This window comes from Falco peregrinus, chromosome 3 (genome assembly GCF_023634155.1).
Source record: "Falco peregrinus isolate bFalPer1 chromosome 3, bFalPer1.pri, whole genome shotgun sequence".
Lineage (NCBI taxonomy): Eukaryota > Metazoa > Chordata > Aves > Falconiformes > Falconidae > Falco > Falco peregrinus.
In genome coordinates, this window is record NC_073723.1 from 79,303,153 (window position 1) to 79,324,927 (window position 21,775).

The window sequence follows — 21,775 nt, forward strand, 5'->3', positions numbered from 1 at the left end:
TTACCTATTTATATTACAAATAAATTACCTGAATGTTTGAATTTATGACTTCATAGGTTTACATATCTGTCCAAAGAAGAGACAACATTTTAGCAATCTGTAATACATTAGTTACTCCTTTATGTTCCTGTCTCTCCTGCTTTAAAAGGCACATATCAATGAATTCCTGTTAATGTCTTCTTCAAAACGCCACTGAAGAATGTAGCTGGGACTTTGACTTTGAATTAGTATAAGAAATAACAAAGAATACCTAATTGCTTCTTTATCCATTAAAGTAATTTTATTTATGTTTCCCTTGGCACTTTTAGGGTGTAAATTCAGTTCCTCCTCTCTGTGACTGTATTTTTGCCAATCCAAAGTACTTAACCTAAAAAAAATGAAGTTTCAACAGAGCATAGTGTATCACAGAACCTCCATGTAGTCTTTTTAGGTCTAGTGCACTTGTATTAGTACAATGAACTGATATAACAGATACCAGATGCTCAACTATCTTTCAGTGATTTCTGTGGGTTTTTTGAACCCCAGAGTATTTTGTTATCTGGCATACGTACAGTTCAAAGATGAAACATGTTCTTGTTTTCTGTAAAGATTATATAATTAAGTGATAAATATTGTCTTTTCATCCACAGCTCTAAGCAGACTTCACAAACATTAAACAGCCTGGGAAAGTAATTAAACATTCTCTTTACAATCCCTAATCTTGTCAAATTGTGAGGTAAGAGATGGGAAGGCTCATTAGCAAAGGAGTAAATAATCCTTTATTTTATTACAGATTTTAAAGAGCCAAAAGGTTTACAAAAACAAAGCTCCAAAGTCACCTGTAAGTTAATAGATTGCTAAGTGATGGCTTACAAAACCTGGGTGTTCACCTGAACTGGAATTCTTCTGAATTAATTCTCATTGTTACCTTTATGTTGTCCATTTCTAGTCAGCAGCAAATCAAAGGTCTTTTTAAAGTTTTTCTTCTTTTTTTCACAGAATACATTGACAAACTCTAGCAAAAACTTTCTGTGCTTGATAGAGGGTCTTTTGTTTCTTTTTTCAGCTGTAAGAAAAAACTTCTCTCCTTTCATGTTTTGCCTTTCTTATCTCCTTAACTTAGGATAGTTACATTAATGTTACAGTGGAGAAAAAAGAGATGACAAGCCATAGTTAACTTTGTGGTGCTATGGGCACAGTTGGTGTCTTAGCTCTCTATTTTAAGATATTTTAATGCTTAAAACAGAGTTTTCAAGATGATCTGTGTTGATTTGATCAGCCACCAGAAGGACGTGGCCTGGCCAGCAAAACAGGCATATGATCACTTACATAATTTGGCAAAATGGCTAAGAATAACACCTGCTGTAATATGTTTGGCTTCTAAGTGCCTTTAAAGAATAAAGCTGTAAGAAGGAGGAGCAAGACAGCCTGAGTCTATGTTACAATGCCACATCACAATTGTATTCACCAGTGCATTTAATTTGTGGGGGCATATTCTGCAAGTAGCTAGTTAAGAAATCTTCAAAAGCAGCAATATCATTAAACAAAACTGGAAGTGTGATTACATAATACGGTCTACTTGACTCTTAGGTTATTCCGGTTTTACATTGGCTTGAAGTGTGAAGTATTGCAAATTTCTAAGTCCTCTAAGTCCTAGCATTTATCCAACAAATACAGTTTACATGAATTTCTTGTCACTAGCTGGACTTGCTGGCTTTAGGCACCTGAAGTGCTAAAGTTAAGCATCTTCTGCACTAGTAGTCAGAGCAGATGTTTAGACCCACCTACAAAGACTGATGAGGAAAGATCTTGGCAGCCCCTCTGAGCTTCTGCAGAGGACAGAGGCAGAGGAAGCCCAGTACCTTGGCTGGCGATGAGACTCCTCTGGCAGTCTGCAAGTTAGGCGTCTGCTGTAAATCAGCTGCATAGGTTCAATTGCAGTGAGGGGAAACCAACAAGCATTCCTGGATATTTATACTGGTGGGTAGAACAGCAGAAATACAGAGCCTACCTCTCAACGGACTGTAGCAGGAACAGGCAGCCAGGTTAGGTCTGGTGCCTGGCTTCGTGCCTACCTATGAGTAGTTAGAGTCTGCATGAAGAACTGCAGGCCCCTCCTGCTAATCCTTTGCTGCAACAGTGTCATAGTGCAGTGCATCTGCATTGTTTCCTTGGTCTCGATATAAAAAACTGTAATTTACTGGAAAATATATTCCGGAATATTACTGTAATAACCCTCTTGAGTCTCTTATATCACTGGCTGCAATCGAAAGGGCAGATCTTGAGCTACTGTAAATCACACTAGCTCCATTGATTTCAGTAGAGCTATATTGATTTACTGCAGCAGAGGATCTGGTCTGAAATATTTTTGTGATATTGTGTGCATTTAGAGTTAGAAGATTTACGGGTTGTATAATAAAGCTGAGAAGCCTCAGCATAACCATTCTCAATGGTCAATGTATTTATTTGTCTTAGAGGGTATATAAACAATTACCAGCCCTAGTGGTGTAAGTAGGAAAATTAATATCTTGGATAGCGCATTGATACTAGCTGCTATATGAAACATCTTAATCAATGCTAATAGGAAAATATTTCTTCATTTATGTGTATTACACCAACATGTGCAGGATATAGGGTCATACTACAACTATCTGGGTCTCAGGAAAAAGACACAAATCAGTGACATTCCTGCTAATGAAATGTATTGTGTATAGCTTTTTACACTTCAAAGTAAATGCTTTTAATGGTAATTAGCAAAGTTATTAAAAAATGCTGAATGCAGTGAGAGGAATAAAGTGTTGATAACTGGTTCACTAACAGTTTCAAAGGTCATTCCAAGTGCCATAGCCATAATGAATTGTGCTTAAAAGCTTGCTTGAGTGTATCCTTTTCTATTTCTCTGCAGATGGAAAGAATGACAGTCATTGCAGGGAACAGCAGTGCACCAGACTATATTATCAGTACTTTAAAACAATTGGAGTGCAGATGAGAAGGTGTTAGTCACAGCTGCCTAAAACCACAGGTAGGTAGATATCTCATGAAAGTAACTTAATTTTAGATACATCAAACAGTTGCAATTACCATTTGGCTTTGCTTGAATACGATCGTGATAGCTTTTATATGTGTGTATGCGGCATGGCGAGACATGGAAGATTAGCCGATGTAAAACCTTACCTGCAACACAGGTGGTAGTGCCCTACACCCTGTCCTTCTCTTCCTGATCCTGACCAAATAGTCTTCTTGCCTTTCCCTTTTTTCTATGGCTCCTTTATGCTTCTGGAGCAATTAATATGCATGCCAGTTCAGCTCACTAAGCTGACAGAAAATTCAGTGAGTGGGAGGAGGAAAGCAAATAGTTTTCTTTTGGCTTAGCTGAGGTTTTAGAAGAATAGGTGAAGTAGTTAAAATGTGTGGGAGAAGATGACAAAGCTGGCAAGAAAGACAAGGCCCACCTTCTTTAGCAGAAATTAACTGCCAAGTAAGCTCAGTTGTTTTATCTAAATCTAGTATCCTTACACAGTGTATCATAAAAAGACTGAATACTGAAAAAGCACTATTGTTTTGCATCTCTGAATGAGTATGCACAAATTGAAACACTTAACAATGTTCCTGTTGTCTTAGAATATATTAGGAGTTGCAGAAGTATATTTAAAATAATTAGCACTAGAAAAAAAAAAGGTTGTCAGAACTGGAATTCATGTTCCACCTGCTGTTTTTCATAGGAGCATGGAAAACATCTGTATGTAAGCATATGATATATTGACATGGGCAATGATGGTCCTCACCAGCTGTTGTAATAGAGGTGTCCAAACAACATGAAATCTTTTCTTTTTTCCTCCCTTATGTTCATAGAAAAACTCAAACAGTTCACTTTAACTTCAGCATTGCTAGCTTGAAAGTGAACAAATCTTGTGTTTTATCACCTGAAATGGTCTCTGCTGATCCCACTTGCTTATTAGCATTCAACTATCTTTCTCCTGATATTTAACTATTGTAGACTGTCCTACTGTAGAAAGCATGACATCAAAGACAGCTACCTGCTGGAGGGAGGACAAAGAAGAAAATGCAAAATTATTCTGAATATAAGGAAGAAAAGCAGAAGTTTGATAGTTCATAAGCTAATCCTTGACAAAATGTAAAAGAAAATTACATGTTCCCAGAGTGTTATACCTCTGAACAGATGAACTACCTAAATGGCTGAGAAAAGTCAGATAATCTTGCCCTCAAGCTAGAAAAAAACTAACTGTAGTTTCTGAGATGCTCAGACTATTGCCTGTATTGTCATGTAGTGTGTTGTCATTTTGACTGTATTATGGGTGAGAATTCAGATGCAGTAGTCTGTTGTTCTTTTATTTATTAGAACAATAGATATCTAGTTGGTAATAAGTTGAACAATAATGTTCTTATGAAATGTGAATAGTAATGAGTGCTTTTCTGGATGATGTTTATGTAAAAATGCCATAATGACTGATGTCTTAATTTAAAGATCTTAGGATCTGGGTAAAGAGTGTGGTACCTTGAGTCCTGTGAATGGAATTCTAGTTGCAAATGTGCCATTGTACTGTGTGACAAGCAACATGAGGGCAATGAATAAATTCTGGCTGATCACAAAGGTGCAAAACAGTACAGTGGAATAATGATTTAGAACAGCACAGAATTGAATTTTCTATTTTATGAGATATTCTGCCATTTCATATATTGTTTATAGTTCTAGAACAAAACAAAGTTTTAAAAAACCCAAACAGTAAAGTCTGAATTGCTTTGTGTTAATAGGCATCACTCTGGTAAAATTAATATATTTTGTTTTCATGTGGGCCTTTATATTTTTGTCTTTGTATTTATATGCATATAAATATATATTTATGTGTGTGTACATATACATGTATGCATATTTTACGATGTATATTTTCTTTTAAAAATCTCCCAGCTTCAAAATTTGAAATGCTTTTTTCTGGAAGTTAACTCATTTGAATCAAATATGTCAAATGATGAGAAAAATAATTTGGAAAATGGGTTAATGATTCAATTTTGTTTCAAAATATCTCAGAAAAAAAAATAGAACTCTGCCTGTTTTGAATAATGGTAAATTGAAGAAAAGAAATCTGCTTATCATGGGAACAGGCTTTTCCTTATTTTTCCTTCTGCTGGCCTTCTAAATGCCTTCATATATTTGGTGACACAACCTGGTATAATGATGATAACACACAGATTTGTAAGACAACGTATTAAACTTAAAAACTGCATTATTCTCGTTGCCTGAGTTACAGATTCATCTGAGGCAAGTACCATCAGTTTTGGTTTTCAGTGGTTCTTTCATACTGTACATTTGCGCCAGTAACACTCCATGGAAGAGGCTATCCATACAACCCCATGGGTCCACAAAGTATGCAAGACCCATTGGCACATATGCAAGATCTAGTCTTTTTACTGCAGCTGGTTTGGAGAAGCTCCCATCACTTCTTTGCTTGCTACTGCAAGAACACAGAAGTGAAAGAATCTGTACACATTCCCCTCTGCCCTGAACTACTTTTCTTTGAGAGCTCAGTTTGCCTATTGCACTGCAATTTTCCTGTGAAAGAGTGCTGGGCCAGCTGTTTGGCATCTAAATCATTCTTTGCGAAGAGTGTGCATCAAATTTAGCAAGGTCTGGTGTTCCCCCCCCCCCCCCCAAGGAAAATACGAAAATATATATGATTTTGCATAAATATCATACAGTGGTTTTGGCTTTGTCATCTCTATAAACAAATAGATAACTTCCAGTACTATGAAATATATTTGCATTGTTTTAGCCAATGCTGAAGCAGGACAAAAATTGAGATTTTTACATTAAACATTAATCTGTCATGTAAATACTGGCTATCTGCCATGTAGTTATATCTTTTACCAGCACCTTGCATGGTGAGTCAAGACTGCTAATGTGTGCTAGTCATAATCCTACACTACTGAAGGTGACAGGTCTTAACTGAGGACTAAAGAAAGTTGAAGAAACATTTTGAAAATTTTACTGTGAAGCAACCATAAATATTGTCCTACTCCTTTTTTTCCCCATTATAATATTAGCCTGAAATCACATCGGGCTTTTCTCTTTATTTCTAAATTCTGTTTTCCAACACTGTAATTCCCAAAGTTTGGACTTTGTGATTTGTACAGCCATGGAAAGTGGTCTAGTTGGCTCATGAAGTTTAAAACAAAAATCTGCTAACTGGAAGTATCAGTGCCCATGTTGATCTTGCAAGAAAGATGGGTGTTTGAAAATTATTCTGTGATTGGAAAATGTGAGAGTTGCTATATTAAAAGGCAGGAATAAAAAAATTGATAGAGCTATGGGTTAAAAATTTCAATACATCGAACAACCCTTTCATTCCTTACCCAGAAACAGCAACCGTGCAAAAACCTTTGAAGTGCAGGTGCCTGTAATAATGCTCCTGGTGACACTTTAATAAAAACCATTTACGTCTTTTTGGGGGGAGGGAAATGGGGCTAGATGGGGAGAGGACAGCTGTTGTATAACCTAACAGCAATTTTTCTATCTCAAAATCATTTTTCCTTCTTCAATTCTGAAGCTGAGAGCCGGCATTTTACCATTTCAGCATGTCATTTTGTTACATTGTGCAATGATGTTATGCATTGAAATGTCAGTTTTACGTTAACATTGAAAGTTATGCCACACACTTATTTTCAGCTAATAAGGTGGCTATTAGTTTATATAGCAGATTTCCAAGGCAATATGAACAGATAAGCTTGTACTGTTATAGATTATAAACATATCTCAAAATACACCTAGTTAGCCTTCATAAGTGTTGAATTCAACACTTCCTAGATTAAAAATCTTCAACGGGTTTGTTTTTTCCATGAAAAAAAAAAGTAATATGTGTTTGTTTACTTAATCAATTAAAAATATTTTGTCTTTGTTCAGAATAAATGAGGGTGCTTTCTCCATGGTTGAATTGTTCTGTATTCCACAGCCTAGTAAATAGGAATATGCATTGCTTCTTGGTAGGTATTTGAGTTGTTTAATAAATATAGAAGGTGACATTGCATGATTATGTCTCATCCAATTTTGTGTATGCTGGAAACAAGACCTGAACATGGAAAATCCTTTTCCTGGCAGCCTCTGTCACCCTGTTTCCTTTCCTTAGAGCTAAACTGTGTGAGGGCCCATCAGGATTTGGGGCAGCCCCAATCATTTATCTCTCAAATGCTCAGAGTCAAAATGAAATAGATCTATGACAGTTTTGCTAAAAGGGAGTATGCAAAGCATGAAGGTTTCAGCTGCAGTTCACGTTCTTAACAGTTTCTAAACCCATCCAAGGACAAGCATGACTAATAGAGCTGTACCATTCATCCTAGGTTTTATTAGCCTCAGTGCTAAGAATCTGTCATATTTTTTGATCCAGTTTGGTCCAGGTTTTTCAATAGACTGTAAGGTTGTTAAATGCCTATGAAAATTACTGTGCAACTTTCTTGTGAAAATTCCTTGGTGGTATGGGATATGAGTACTGGAATAACATCAGTTCCAGAATCTCCAGAAATCTATTAGTGCTGCAATACAGAGGGAAGGGAAAGGAAGGGAAATGGAGATTGTAACACAGCTCAAACCATGGATAAAAACTATAGATCCTCACCTCTGCAGGTTGATTAAAGCCTTGCATTTTCTCCCAGTCTTTGTGAGTAACTTTGCTTTCACTGTCTTTCTTTTCCCTAATCAAGTCCTTTTTTGTTGCACTAGGAAATTCATTAATTTCCTTAAGGTAGTAGTCATGAATCGAAATAGGATGGTTTGGTATATCTGAGTTCTTTTAGCAATAGGTGTCTTGGGTTTTGCTTTTTTCAGTAAAAATTATTTTTGTTTCAGCACTGCTTTTCGAGGGTGGCAGCAGCAAGAGTGGGTTAAGTGAGAGAGAACATATGACCTTCTGATGGTATAGAGTGTTTCTTAGACAATGTTTTAGAATGCCATACCGCAGAAACACAAAACTTCTATTCTATGCTATTCTGTGCTATGCTAAGCTATGTTATACTATGCTATGCTATGCTATTCTATTACTTTTTTTTTCCCCTCTGGAAGGAGTCATACATGATGCAAGCTACAATACACACACTATCAATATTGTTGGAGCTCTTCACTATTGTACAGCACAACCCAAGCAGATCAGTTAGTAGAACTGGCAGCATACTGGTAGTGAGGTTGTTCTCAAAATCATATACATAATGCATATATTGATGGAGACCACTGAAAACTGTCTTTCTATGTCTTTGGTATACAGGTGAGATTCAGAGGACTAGATTTAGATAAACACTTTCTACAAAAAACTCAGAACCCCTTCTTTTTAATTGCGCTGTCTTTTCATGCAGGTTTAGACTGAGATTTTTGGATGGGTAACTGCTTTAATTGTAAATATATATATATATATAAATATATATATAGTGGAGTTTGGTTGGGGTTTTTTTGTTTGATTGGTTGGTTGGTTGGTTTGGGTTTTTGGTTTTTTGCATTGAAGCAGGAGAGTACACTCACGGGTTATTCAGTACTGCTTATCAGCTGTTTTGTACATTGCAACCCCCTAAAGAGATGTAGGGTATGGACCTTCATAAATGATTTTCCTACACCTGCATTTCAACTGAGTGTTATCTTTTTCTAAAGGCCTTACTAAACTCTGCATGGACCAGGGTACTACTGAAAATTAACAAAGCACTACAGTCTGTTTCTGAGCTGCTTAGTCTCCAGTCAGAGCTGATTGGGGGGGGGATTGAATTGCTGTATTACAGACAATCCTGGGTTGTGGAGGCTTTGGTTTGTTTTACATTGGAGTGAAATGTCAGCAGCCTGGAATCTGGCAAAGGTGAATAGTCCATTTTAGCCCATCTGTCTGATGGAGATCCCAAACACCAGATGGGTTCCTGGGCATCCAGGGAACTGGAGAGCAAGCTCAAGGCACTTTACAAGCCAACCAGGCAGCCAGAATGCAGACCAGTGGCAAATCAAACCGCCAGCAAAAGGATAAGGCTTCTGGCCAGAGGGAGAATAGTGGAGGCTGTCAGGAAGCTGGGCAGCAGGCGAGCTGGGCAGGAGCCAGCCACGGTCTTGGCCAGCTGGCCAGAATCCCCGCTTGCCAGCTTGATATCTTGCCAGATAATCACTTCTCTTCCTGCTAAAAGTCATGAAGACATCTTTGCAGTTTAGGAAAACTAGGGGCAAAAAGGCCTTATTTGGCGTTATTTGTCTTATTGTTCTTGAAAGATTTAACAGGGCATTTTCCAGCTTTTCCTCAGTACTACAAAATTTAGAGATTTGCTAATTCTCAAAATGGTAATTAAGAGTTTGATGTAGGCCCAGAGCCACAACTTTGAGGAATCATCTGCATTTTAAGTCTTATAGAACTGGGCAACTGTAAATAAATTTCAGACAAGGTAGTTAATTCTACGGAACTAACTAGAAAGATAATGTCTTAAAATCACCTATCTTTCAAAGTAATTTCTGCTTGTAAATTCTGTATGTGGGCTGATTGTAAATTTGAAAACTGTCATGAGAACAGAAATTTGAAACTTGCCTGAAAATTGATGCAGTATTTCCATATTCCTGTTATTTCTTCTTTGGACAGTCCTGCTTTCTGGAAATATTTACATAAAATCACTGTTTGGGCAATATTTATAAGTGGTAGCTTTTTTTAATTAGACCTAATGGATAGAGTGAGGAAAAAGGGTTTATAAGCCCTTCTTGAGGTCTAAAATAGAATCAGTAACCTTCAAAGGTAAAGGCAATTTTAAATTCATTATGCAGCATGATTCAGGATAGGCATTATTGGCTAGTCAGCAGTCCATATTCCGCTTCTTGAACATTTGTGGAGAACACACTCAAAAAGCTGCAAACTCAGCTGAAGTGAAATCACACACATTTCCTATCTGCAAAATAGTTTCGGTAGTACTTGGCAAATTCCATTTAAGAGTTTTCTTGTAATATTAGATTCAAAGAGAGCCTTGTGCCTGGAGACTGCAGCTACAACTCTACTTAGATCATTCTGTATGCATGAGAAAGGTTAGAGTAAGGCAGATGGAGATTTCTTTCAAGTGTAGAGCCCAAATCTTAGAGAGCTGTGGCAAGTTTGATTAATCACTCTGCATCCTACTTCATAACTAATACTTATGGTTTAATATTAACTGCTTTCCTTTGTCCCTGATGCAGACTGGAATATAAAGATATGTGGTGCTGCACGCTGTGCATGCAGGGACAGGTTCTGTTTTAACCCTCCACGTGTGTCCGCAGGTTCTCTTTAACATGTGACAACCTGAAGGACAAGCAGATGCCACATTGCAGATTGTAGCTTTCCTGTAGTAATATTATGATCTTATAAAGTTATTGTAGTATTTTATTATCTATTTGTATTCAATTTTATTAAGATGATGATCTGTAAACCTAATAATGAGTTCACTTGCAGCCTAGTTGTGCTAGTCATTCTGTATATTCTTCACATGAAACAAGAAAAACGAAATCTAATCCTGTTAAAATCTGGAGCCCAGTTATGCAGGTCAGTCGTTTGCAGCTGATGATTCAAAACAAGTCTGCTGCTCCAACATGGATGATGATAAACTTTTTGTCTGGTTTGGTAGACATGCTAGTCTGACCACAGCCATCTGCCAAAATGATTGACCTGAGCAGTTTCTTAGGGCACTAAACCAGCCGTGCTTGCTTTGTCTCTATAAAAACTTTAGAAAATCAACTTTCTTGCCACCAAGAGAGTCAGAGAGCTGTGGGAGCGTTAAATATTTTTGACCAACAAGGGGAAACATACCCCAGTGCAGGACCAGCAGGATGGAACAGGTCTAGCTTTCCTCCTCCTTTTCCCGCTGACATCTTATCTTTAGGATGACTGTGCTCTCCTTTGCCTCTTCTGAGAAGTCATGATACGGCTTTGAGATCAATCATGACAAAACCAGCTGAATGACCTATGAATAACTGTTACATAGGTGAGTTACACTCTTGAGTATACAGCTGAGTTAGGCTTTGTCCATATGGCTCCATTAAGACAGAAATGACTGATACATATTTTGACCTGTTATATTGCTAATGGCAGTGCTATAATAGCTGGGAAATTATCCACAAAGTGTGATTTCTTAATTTTACATATATTTTAGACTAATGTAGTAAGAAATAACTTTCACTATTTCAGGTAGAGGTGTAGCCTGGATAAATGGTCTTTTAAGGTTTTGAAAACATCTGACATCTTTCTAAACAAAAGAAAAATATATTAACTGGACTGGAAGTAGTTTATGGGTTATTTGACTAAAGAATGCAGTCATTAGCATGCAAATGAAATATATTAGCCTTCCTTTTGCTATTAGCATAATGATATACTAGTTTTAGTTATAAAGAAGTGGCACAGCAATGCTGAAAATTTTGTACGATATTTTAAATAACATGTTTAAGGTAAAATGCAGCATATATAAATATGAATAGGGATTAGCAGGGTGAAATGAGATAATCAAAAATTCAGATGACAAGCAGGTATTTGACATCCCAAGGCAGAGGTTTATGGCTGATTGATTTCTATTCTGATCTACACCTGTGAAATCCCTCCTGGTACTGCTGTACAAGGCATGAAAAAAACATAATACAAAATTAGTCCAGTACTTTGTGTGTTCTGCCTAACAACATTCTCTAGTTTTGGTTGTTGTTTTTTTTTTTTTTCTTTGTTTTGTTTTTCTTTTTTTAAACTGCTTAAGATATGTGTTGGTTTAATTAAATATGCTAAAATCTAAGATAGTGAAAGTAAAATCCAGAAAAATGCAGATATATTTTTTCAAAGCTGCCTACAAATCTTTGTAGAGGCTATTTCAGTCAGTGCAGAAACTGCTGACTGAGGCCTTCTGTTAGTTCAGTATCATGTGTGTTATGCATGAGAAGTCAAAATTTTTTATCTATTTGAAGCTCCACAAAAACCCCAACAATTAGACATTACTTTAGGGTAGCACCCTAAAAAGAACCCTGTTGCTTGTCCAGGAATCCAAACATAAAAGAGCTTCCTGTTATTTATGTGGCTTTTTGAATTAAAGCCTAAATGACAAAACAAAAAAGCTCTGGTCACGACCTTTTAATTCTCATATCTGTTTTCATTCAACACCTGTTTCAGGTTGTTTTGTACTAAACAAGTGTCGGTTCTTTTAGGATCTCAGTAAGAAAGGCACTGTCACTCGAACCTGGTTAACTAATTTACTGAGTAAATGATGGAAAATATAGAAAAGGTGATAGCAATGTTATGTCCCTCCTGATGCTGGGAACCCCTGCTGCAGCATCAGACAAACTGTTCCACATGGATCGTGGCACACTGCACAGGATTCCCATCCTCCACTCAGAGTCCTCCTGTACTCTTTTAAGGTCTTGGTCATAGCACAGATCCATTGATTACTGATAGCAGTCAAATCTGGAATGTGAACTTAGAAAGGTCATTGAAAAATATGCCTCTGCACCCTTATCTCAATAAAGGTATAGCTCTTGAAATGAGTGCATATATTTCAAGTGAACAAGACAATGCACCATTAGGTATAATTATGATTCAGTGTGTATTGAATATATGCACTTTGCTTAACTAAGCATTGATTACTTCTACATGGACTAATTATTGTACAGAGCAATTGCACAGTATCCATGGTATGGAGGCATGCACTTGAGTCATCATGGATACTCTGCCACAGCTGGTTGGTAAGTGCTCATAGATTATTCAATATGAAATCTATATATGTGAGAAGGAATCAAGCATGTGAATCATGAACTTCATTCAGTGGTCTTCTAAAAGCACCACTACACTGGTGACTCAGGGATTTGGTGTTATTTGGGGTTGAGTAAAGAAAGGAATTGCAAAATTAAAGGACCCCAAATAAAGTGATTTGGCAGAAGCGTCCTTCCTGATATGACTTATTTCATTTTATGATATATCTGTTTTCCTGCAAAAGAAAAGTGGCTGTCCTGATGGATATATAATCATTGAAGACTTACTGGAAGAAATTTGATGTCTTAAGTCTTAGTACTTAAGCAAATGATTTACAGACTTTGCATCACTCGTGATGATAATGGAAGACAAAAATTATTAGGTTTTACTCTGGTTATTGCAATATGATGATATTTGACATGCATTAAACTTTATCCATTGCACTAGAAAGTAATGCTGTCTTGTATGGGAACAAAGGCATGACCTCTGCATTGTAATACAGCTACAAAACTCACTTGTTATGTTATGGGTAAACAGATATTTTCCATTTAATTAATGTATTATTTAAATGCGGATGATACTTTCCATTCTGAAACACAAAAAAATAAAGGAAAAAACCACAGCCAATATGTAAAGCTAAAGTCACCAAAACTGCAAAAGTCTGTATCATTAACTGTGGAAACTTTCTAATCTTGTGTGGAGCTATTGTATTGTTTTCACAGGACTAGTTTGAAGTACATGTTTTCAAGATATGTTCTTCATGCTGTTTGCAGAGTCAGAGTATTTGCTTGTTGATTGTTGTGACACAAACAGCAGTATAACTAAGACATTTGTATTGACTTTGGCCCATTCATCTGTGAATTCATTTCAGTAGTGTACATGCCTTATTTGATAAGCAGAGAGGAGTAGAGTTGTTTTATAGTGCTGTGATTAATTCATCACGGACAGCACTCCATAATGGAAGCTTAATGGTGCACTGAAGAATCCAGTTCTGTGCACCGTATGAGCTACTTGCATTTGACTTGAGCAAAAGTCATGAACATTCAAAACTCCTCAGGATCTGATCATTAGGGAACATCTCGTGATATCAAGTGTATCACCTCTTCTCCTCCCCGCTGCATTTTTTGATGTTGCCTCATTTAAACAGAACTTATTATATGGACAAATGTAAATTACAGACCCCCTCCACTTCCCCAATATACTGCGCATGATGGGAACATGACTGCATGTTGGGTTAAGTGATGTGGTGCTACCTACAGTCAGAGGCTTCCTTAGGAGAAGGCTCAGACTTCCATATGCTGGCATGGTGCAACAGCTTGTCATGGGCTTTCTGAACCTGCAAAGTGGGAATGCCAACCTAGCACAGGAAGAGGTGCTGCAGTGGTGGTACAAAGTGTGCCATGGCACAAGACTCAGAAAAGGGAAAGCTACGGAGCAGGGAGTTTACTCACTTAGCTGTTTTTCTCAGTAAGAAAACAAAAGTACGAAGTCCGGTATAAAGTCAAGTGTATGTATATACATGTGGAATTTGTGCTGTACATACTATTCTGATCTATCAAATATCTGTTTAAGGTAAAAAAGGGGGAAAGAAACCCACTGTTGCAGATGAAATTTATGCCTGTGCAGAGACAGCACAAGACCTGTACATCACCTATAAGTCTGAGTGACACATGTGCCTTTAAGGTTTTTTATATTGAAAGACATATAAAAAGAGCATAAACTTGAAACTGGAATTTGGCCAGGAACACAAGCCAATGATACTTCTTAAATATGATGCATTTTTGCTGTCATTTGGTTTTAATGCAGATGTAGTACTATCTGCAGGATTTCTAAACTTCAGATTAAGCTCCTTTTTCAGCTGAAGTATAGTATTTCTAAAAGCAGCTACTAGATTTAATTATGTTCATTAAAGTAAGATTCATATAACTCTAAGAGTTATTACAAAAATTCTTCAATTTTTTTACATGTTTGGTTTTATGATGCAATTAAACATTGGCTGTGAAGTTTATTGTCATACCGCATAATGTTTTTGTCATTTAAAAACAAGCTTATAATTAATGTGGGAAATAAAGACATGTGAAGTAGACGAGCAAAAATACAACATAGTACCTATAAATCTCAAGGTGTTTGCCATCTGCAAGTGTGTCTGTACTATTATTTAGTTAGATGTATATTGCATATGTTTATTTTAGGATATATTGAACACAACTAGTCATTCATATAATGTGCAAAATAGCACAGTATTAGTTGTAAACCCCCCATATTTCCAAAGAAGATTTCATGACAGCTGATTTTTTAAGAGATGATGGTGCAGGTGTCTGCGTGTTTTTACATATTAAATGAAAAATACATTTTGTTTTGTGTTAATGTAACATGTAAATAATTTATGACTGGAAGAACTTACAAAGCCAGGTTTAGTGTTTCTAACTTGTGTGAAGATTCTCTACTGTCAAATAATTTTTTGGGGCTCAGGACACAAATTATTCTTTTCTTTGGGGCATCTGCTTGGTTAAACTCTATCCTAATATCAAATTTAATTAAAGTTGGCCGACAAATTTGAAAGTTAAAGAAGAAATGGATGGCGGGCTTATGATCAGTATGACTACCTAAGGTTTTGTTGTTTGCCTCAGTATATAGCAGAAACATTATTGACAGCTTTCAAATTTTATGAGCTTCCTCATACAATCCTCCTTTGCTTGTGTATCTGTGCGTACATAGTTTCTCAGTGCAACAATGGTTAACACAGGGTTTCAAATGCTTTTACCTCCACTGAAACTCATATGGCTTAGTGTGAGGGCCTGTCTACATACAGCTTCATGCAGACCTGTCTTTCCATTCCTCCAAGAACACACTGATTTTTTTTTTTTTTCTCTTGCATTCACAGAGTGTCACCACATTCAGTTATTGATCTCTCCTGTGCTACAAATTCACTCAACACTGCCATCCCTGCCTTAAAACAATTTCCATGGGGGAATCTTAAATCTATTGCTTTGAACTTAATTGACTTTTAAATTGAATTGAATGAAGGAAAAAAAATTCATTTCTCTTCTCGTTGCTTTGATTCTTCCGAGCTAAAGGGAGAAAGATAATGTCTGTCATCAAAAAGAGGCAGGCATGATGCTGAATGCACATGGACTGTGTTGTCAAGCACATAGGTTATATTTACCAATTTCTTCATCCTAATGTTGCTCTGCCCCTACCTGTTCAAACATACAATTTTTTTTAGAAAGTCTGGTAGTTTCTTTGTTGAATTCTCAGCTATTGCTTCACAATTCTGTTCAGAAGGTCACACTGTATGTCTGAAGTCCTACAGCATGTGGCATGAGTAATTTCCTTCTTGGACACAGTGGGGTTTCTAGATACAGCTACCTTCCCTTAGGTTTTCCTAAAGGGAAAATCCCGGAGCACTGCAAAGGTTAAGTGAGGTGGCCTTTGGGGCACAGCAAGAAGCTGTCCAATCCATGGTTGTGTGTTAACTTCCGTAGAAAAGAGTCCTGCTTGTTGTTCTTGTTAGCTTCTTATTCCCTGGAGTATGAAAGAACTGTTTGTACTGCAGGCATGGGTACTGTGTACGTTAACACGACAGACAAGCATTTAAAATGGTTTGCTGATCAGCTCAGGTGGCATTGGTTACATGCTCTGCCAATATCAGAAAGTAATAATTTAAAAACTTTACATTGCTAGCCATTTTGACTGTTAGCCACATCCAGCTTGGTTGTACAAAGCACCACCTGGTGATCATTTCAGTAGTCCTTCAAGTTGAGGCATTTATTTTTCATAAAAAGAACTAAAAACTTGTAGCTGTTTTGTAAATTATACCTTGGTTTCTGTGGAGATAATACAATTCAGTTATGGAAAGTAATTATAGTGGCAAAATTATATGTTTGTAGAAACTGCTGTATTAGGAGGCAAAAACATTTCCTCTTTTTAGCATTTATTTTCACTGCTTTTAGTATTTCTGTGGAACTGATACCTGAAATAGCATGTTCTGAACCAGAATGTGGAATGGAAGTGGCAGTAGCTTCCACAGCAATGGAAATCTTGTGCCACAATTCATCTGACCACCCTTTGGTGGTCAGATTTATTGATCTGCATTGTTAGGAGGAAAAAATGAGGTTTTCAATCTTTTATCTGTGGTATGCAGAAAATTGTAAGCCATGTCTGAAGTTGTCAGTTGTGTTAAATTTTACAAACTTGATTCCACAGCTCTTTTGGAAAATATTTAGAGGTCTGTAGACTGAAAAAAAGACTGAAAATTGTTTCACAAATACAACTCCATGATATGAGGAAAACCCCATCATTATTTGAGTAGAGAGCACTCTGAATGGTCTCCTTTTCTACTGACAGAAATCATAGAATCATACAATCATTTAGGTTGGAAAAGACCCTTAAGGTCATCAAGTTCAGCTATAAACCTAACACTGTCAAGTCCACCAGTAACCCATGTCCCTATGTCAGAATGTAGCTACTTGTAGCATCACTTCTACACATTTCTAGGGTTGGTGACTCAATCACTTCCCTGGGCAGCCTGTTTCAGTGCTTCGTAACCCTTTCATTAAAAAATCTTCCCTAATATCCAATATAAACCTCCCCTGGCACAGCCTGAGACAGTATCCTCTCATCCTATCACTTATTACATGGGAAAAGAGACCAACACCCACCTCCCTACAATCTCTTTTCAGGTGGCTGTAAAGAGTGATATGGTTATCCCCTCAGCCTCCTTTTCTCCAGGCTAAACAACCCTAGTTCCCTTAGCTGCTCCTTATAACACTTGTTCTGAACAAGGATTATTTTATTCTGTATGCCATAGCATATCTCAACATATTTTATGGATCCTAGGTGGTACCTATACACAGAAATGTAACCAGTATGTTAATTCCAGTATTCTGATAATGAATAGTCGATGCAGGGAAGAGATGCAATAAAGTGCAGTTTTCTTTTCATCTTGACCTTTATCTGTTCAGTTGATTGATATCTATAAATACAGACAGAAAACTGACAATAATAACATTTAAGATGGGTCCATCAGAACAAACAATAGAACTGGTTGTATAGTATGAGCTGCAAGTCATTGATTAGGTCAGCAGATTGGTCTTGGTTAGACCAGCATTTGTAAAGCTTATGTGGTGCTATCCATGACAATGGAAAAGAAGAAGGATCACTAAAAATTAAGGATGGGTTTTTCTTTTCTTCTCCTTTACTTAGTGAAACAGAACAAGGTATACAAAAAAAAAAAAAAAAAAGAGGATGAGTTTGATGCTCTGGGTGATGCTGTGTTTGTGTTGAGAAAGGAATGTACTGTGAATAATTAGAAAAGATAAGGTGGGCACCTGAAGGAGATAAGGAGACATCAAGTCAGGAAATCGTTGAACAAAGAAAACTGAAAGGTCTACTCCACCTAGATCCCACCTATTGTGAATGGAATGATTTGGTGTCAAAATCAAATGAATATGTATATAAAGATGTTGTGTAACCTCTCATGAAAACTGTATAAGAAACACCTAACTTTTCACTGAAAACTTGGGAGCTAGTTTGTCCAGTGGGAACCGGCTGGCTCCCCAACATTGCACAAAATAAATACTTTTGCTGCTTAAAGACAAAATTGGTCTCTGAGCAGTTACTCTGTGCAGTTTTGGCATCATAGTGTTGCCAATAAGTGGTAATATCAGTAAAAGTTAGCTTAACTTTTTAAAAGGTTACTGTTTTATTCATTACTTATCTCTGACAGTTATTCTTTACAGTGTCTGATCAGGTGGTGAGACATTCATGAAATAATGAGCTAGAAGTTTAAGCAAATTATTGTAAACCTTACAGAAGTGAAGGGAGAATTAATTGCTGGTTATTTACAGCAGGGCAATATAGGTATAAAGACCCCAATGATATCACAATGTATATGATGTCAGAAAAAAAGAATTCCCTTGTGAAACTGTGAGAAAAAAGGAAGTGGGAAAAAAAGTGATAGGTACACCAGAAGTGGTATTGGGTTTACTTTACTGGAATAAGTACAAATTCAGATGCAAGGTTTTATATGGTGCTGCTGCTTTTTGCTGCAATTAGACACCACTACAGGATTAAGAAGTCTACAGGAATCTGTCTTTTCATAATGTACCCTGCCCTTCCTATCCCCTGTCTTAATTATTTAGTCCTCAGACTTATTCAGACTTCTCCCTTATTCCTCCATGTTCCAGCATCTAAGATCCTTTCTTTGTTTCAGAAAACTCACTAGGCTCATTAGACATGCATGCACCATTTCCTTGCATCCTCAGTAAGTACCTTGGAAGCCGAAATAAGATGGATGGCAACTAAAAAGTGTACTGAAGAGGTTTTAGAGCTAAATTTATACTTTCTGATACAACATTAAAACACTTGGTTGTTCATGGTCCAAAAACCTCCGTAGTTTTCTCAAATCTGTCCTTTTTATGGCTTATAATACTCTTTAAAAATGAATATAGTAAACATCAATTCTTCTCTTCTTTGCAGTCTTTTCCTGCCTTTCAACTGTGCCCCTCTCCCCACTCCAACTCCCCATGTGAAGGTGTGAGGAACAAGGCCAACTTCTTGGTGTTCTCATGAGGTGCAAGATGGTTGCTTGGAAGTAGCTGCTAAATCCAGGGTTTAAAAGCACTGAAAGTAGGAAGAAAACCTCAAAACAGAGCATTTCCTTTTTTGGAGCCCTTCTTTGTCCTATTTCTCAGATTCTTTGCAGAAGAATGGTTTCTATCCCAGCAATTACTGCCTCTGGGTTTTTTGTTTTCCAGTCATAGCTCTGGAACTGCTGATGAGCCAAAATCTTCCTAGCCGCTCCCAGTAATGCAATCTGTTGTTTATATTTTAAATTATTTTAATTGTCTAATTAGCATTTGATCACCTAAACTTTGGTCTTCCGTTCTGGGTTTTGATGAGTTGTGTATATTCACTTTTGCTCTCACTTTCCTTCTGCTCTTTCGTTTCCCTACTTGTAGGCTGTGAAAGTGTTTAAAATGTGCTGAAAACTTCTGTTTCGTTTTAAAACCATTTAAGTATCTTCAGCTACTGTCTGAATTTAAAATATCAGTAATAGTATTTTTTTTGAACACATAAAAATCACCTCAACTGTAGAAAGTCAGTTTATTAATGCAGTAATTATCTAATATGTGTAGCTTGGTCATGGTTAAATAATGAGTAGATTGGTTAGAGCTGGAGATAAAGGAAAGGGAAAGCTGGGAGGAAGCATCTTTCCCAAGCCAACTGACAAGAACTAACAAGCTTTGGCCGTAGGAGGTTGCCTGAGGAATGGTAGCTTGCCATAGAACATGTCTATATTTTCCAGTTATATAATTCAGCCTAAGAGCTCTGGTGACATACTGAGTATGCATCCCATTGGGACTACAATGATTTACATGCTGTTTCTTGGTTGCGGACAAATAAATAGCAGAGAAAGAAAGACATCATGAACCCCAGCAAATGTTGATTGAAATTTATTTTAGTTTTCTGGGGTTTTTTTTGCTGCTCTTATTCCAAACTGGTGGGACAGAGCAGTCTCCTCACCCATCAGTTGTGCAGAGATGATTGTAGGGAAAGTTCAGGCTGTGGCTGGAGCACATGCTGGTAATGGAAACCACTGTCTGATCACCCAGGTAATATGCAAAGAGACCCAGGTCACCATGACTCCTCCATTATGTCCATGAGTCTCACAGGGCTTCCAGCAACACAGAAAAAAAGTTGCTAAAGCTGTCTCCTGTCTGAGCTCAGGGGTAGAGTGCTTGATTATAGTCCTGTACCAGCTAGCACTAGTGCTGCCTGTGGATGGATGGGTGCTGCTCCTCTGCAATTTCAGTTCAAAGATAGGTAAGATAATCTGTCTTTGCTTTAGAGTGATGTACTTGGGTTTAGGCCAAAAGTGTGCAGACCAGGAAGCTCACCCAGTTACTGTTACTTTTGGCTAGGAGGAAGTAATACCAAGTGAGAAGTGAGTTCATGGCCCATCCCTCCATCCCTCTCTCCCCCTTGCATTTGTTCCCTCCCTCCCTCCTGTTGGTGCCTGTTTTTATCTTGTCTGGCACTGCAGGGGGAAAGCGTTACCAGCCTCAAGATCAAACTAATCATTGCACATTGAACTTAGACATTATCATATCTGTTTTACCATGACCACTCTTTGACATGAGTATATTTGCTATTATTATAAAAAAAAATAAAAATAAATAACTAACAAAGAAAAAAAAACACACAAAAAGGTATAAGGGCCTAAGCACTGATTTTTAGTGGAAAGCAGAAGAAAAATGGTGTATCTAGTGAAATACACTGAAAGCTGTCATGCAATGTTTAAGGCTACTCTTATTTCACTACCTGCAATAGCAATTGCAGTCTGTAATAATTATCTCAGCAGAATAACTCGCTTGTTACTCAGTATAATTGGTTATTGGTCATAAACTTTGCTATAAACTAGCACTCTAAAAGCATCTAGAAGAAAGATATTGTTGACAGTTGCTGGGCAACTTATTATTAAATTCAAATAACCAAAGAAAGTAAGAAAGAAATTATAAAGCATGTTTACTAAATGAGAATAAGAAGGGTACTGATTAAAGGTTATGACTATCAAACCTGATAAGCTTTTCTCAGGAACTGGCTTAGTCATTCTAGAGTGAATCAACTGAAGTAGAAAGAGTAACTTTGAATTAAAAGCTGTGCAAGGATTTGATTCCTCAGTGTTTATCTGTTAATACTACCACCACTGGGCCTGTTTGCGTATTTTCTGGAATTCCCTTTTCCCATTTTGTAAGGTGTAATTTTGAAAGGTCTGGAAAATAGTGACATTTGTCTTATAGTGCAGAATATGTCTCAGATTCTGCTGACTGTAATGGTTTTAAAGACATGGGATATGAGAATATATTAACCCTTTTTTAAGTGCAGGAGGTGAAAATAAGAAAAGCAGAACTCATTGCCGCATCCATCATGGACATCTGTATGAAAATCTGGAGTTAATACATTTCATAATATATTGGTATCAAAATGGTGGTAAGATGAAATGGTATTATTACCTTTATAGAGCTGATTGCAGGCAGAGAAGGTTACTTTAATACAGAGAAAGGTATTAAAATGAAGCTTTCAGTAGA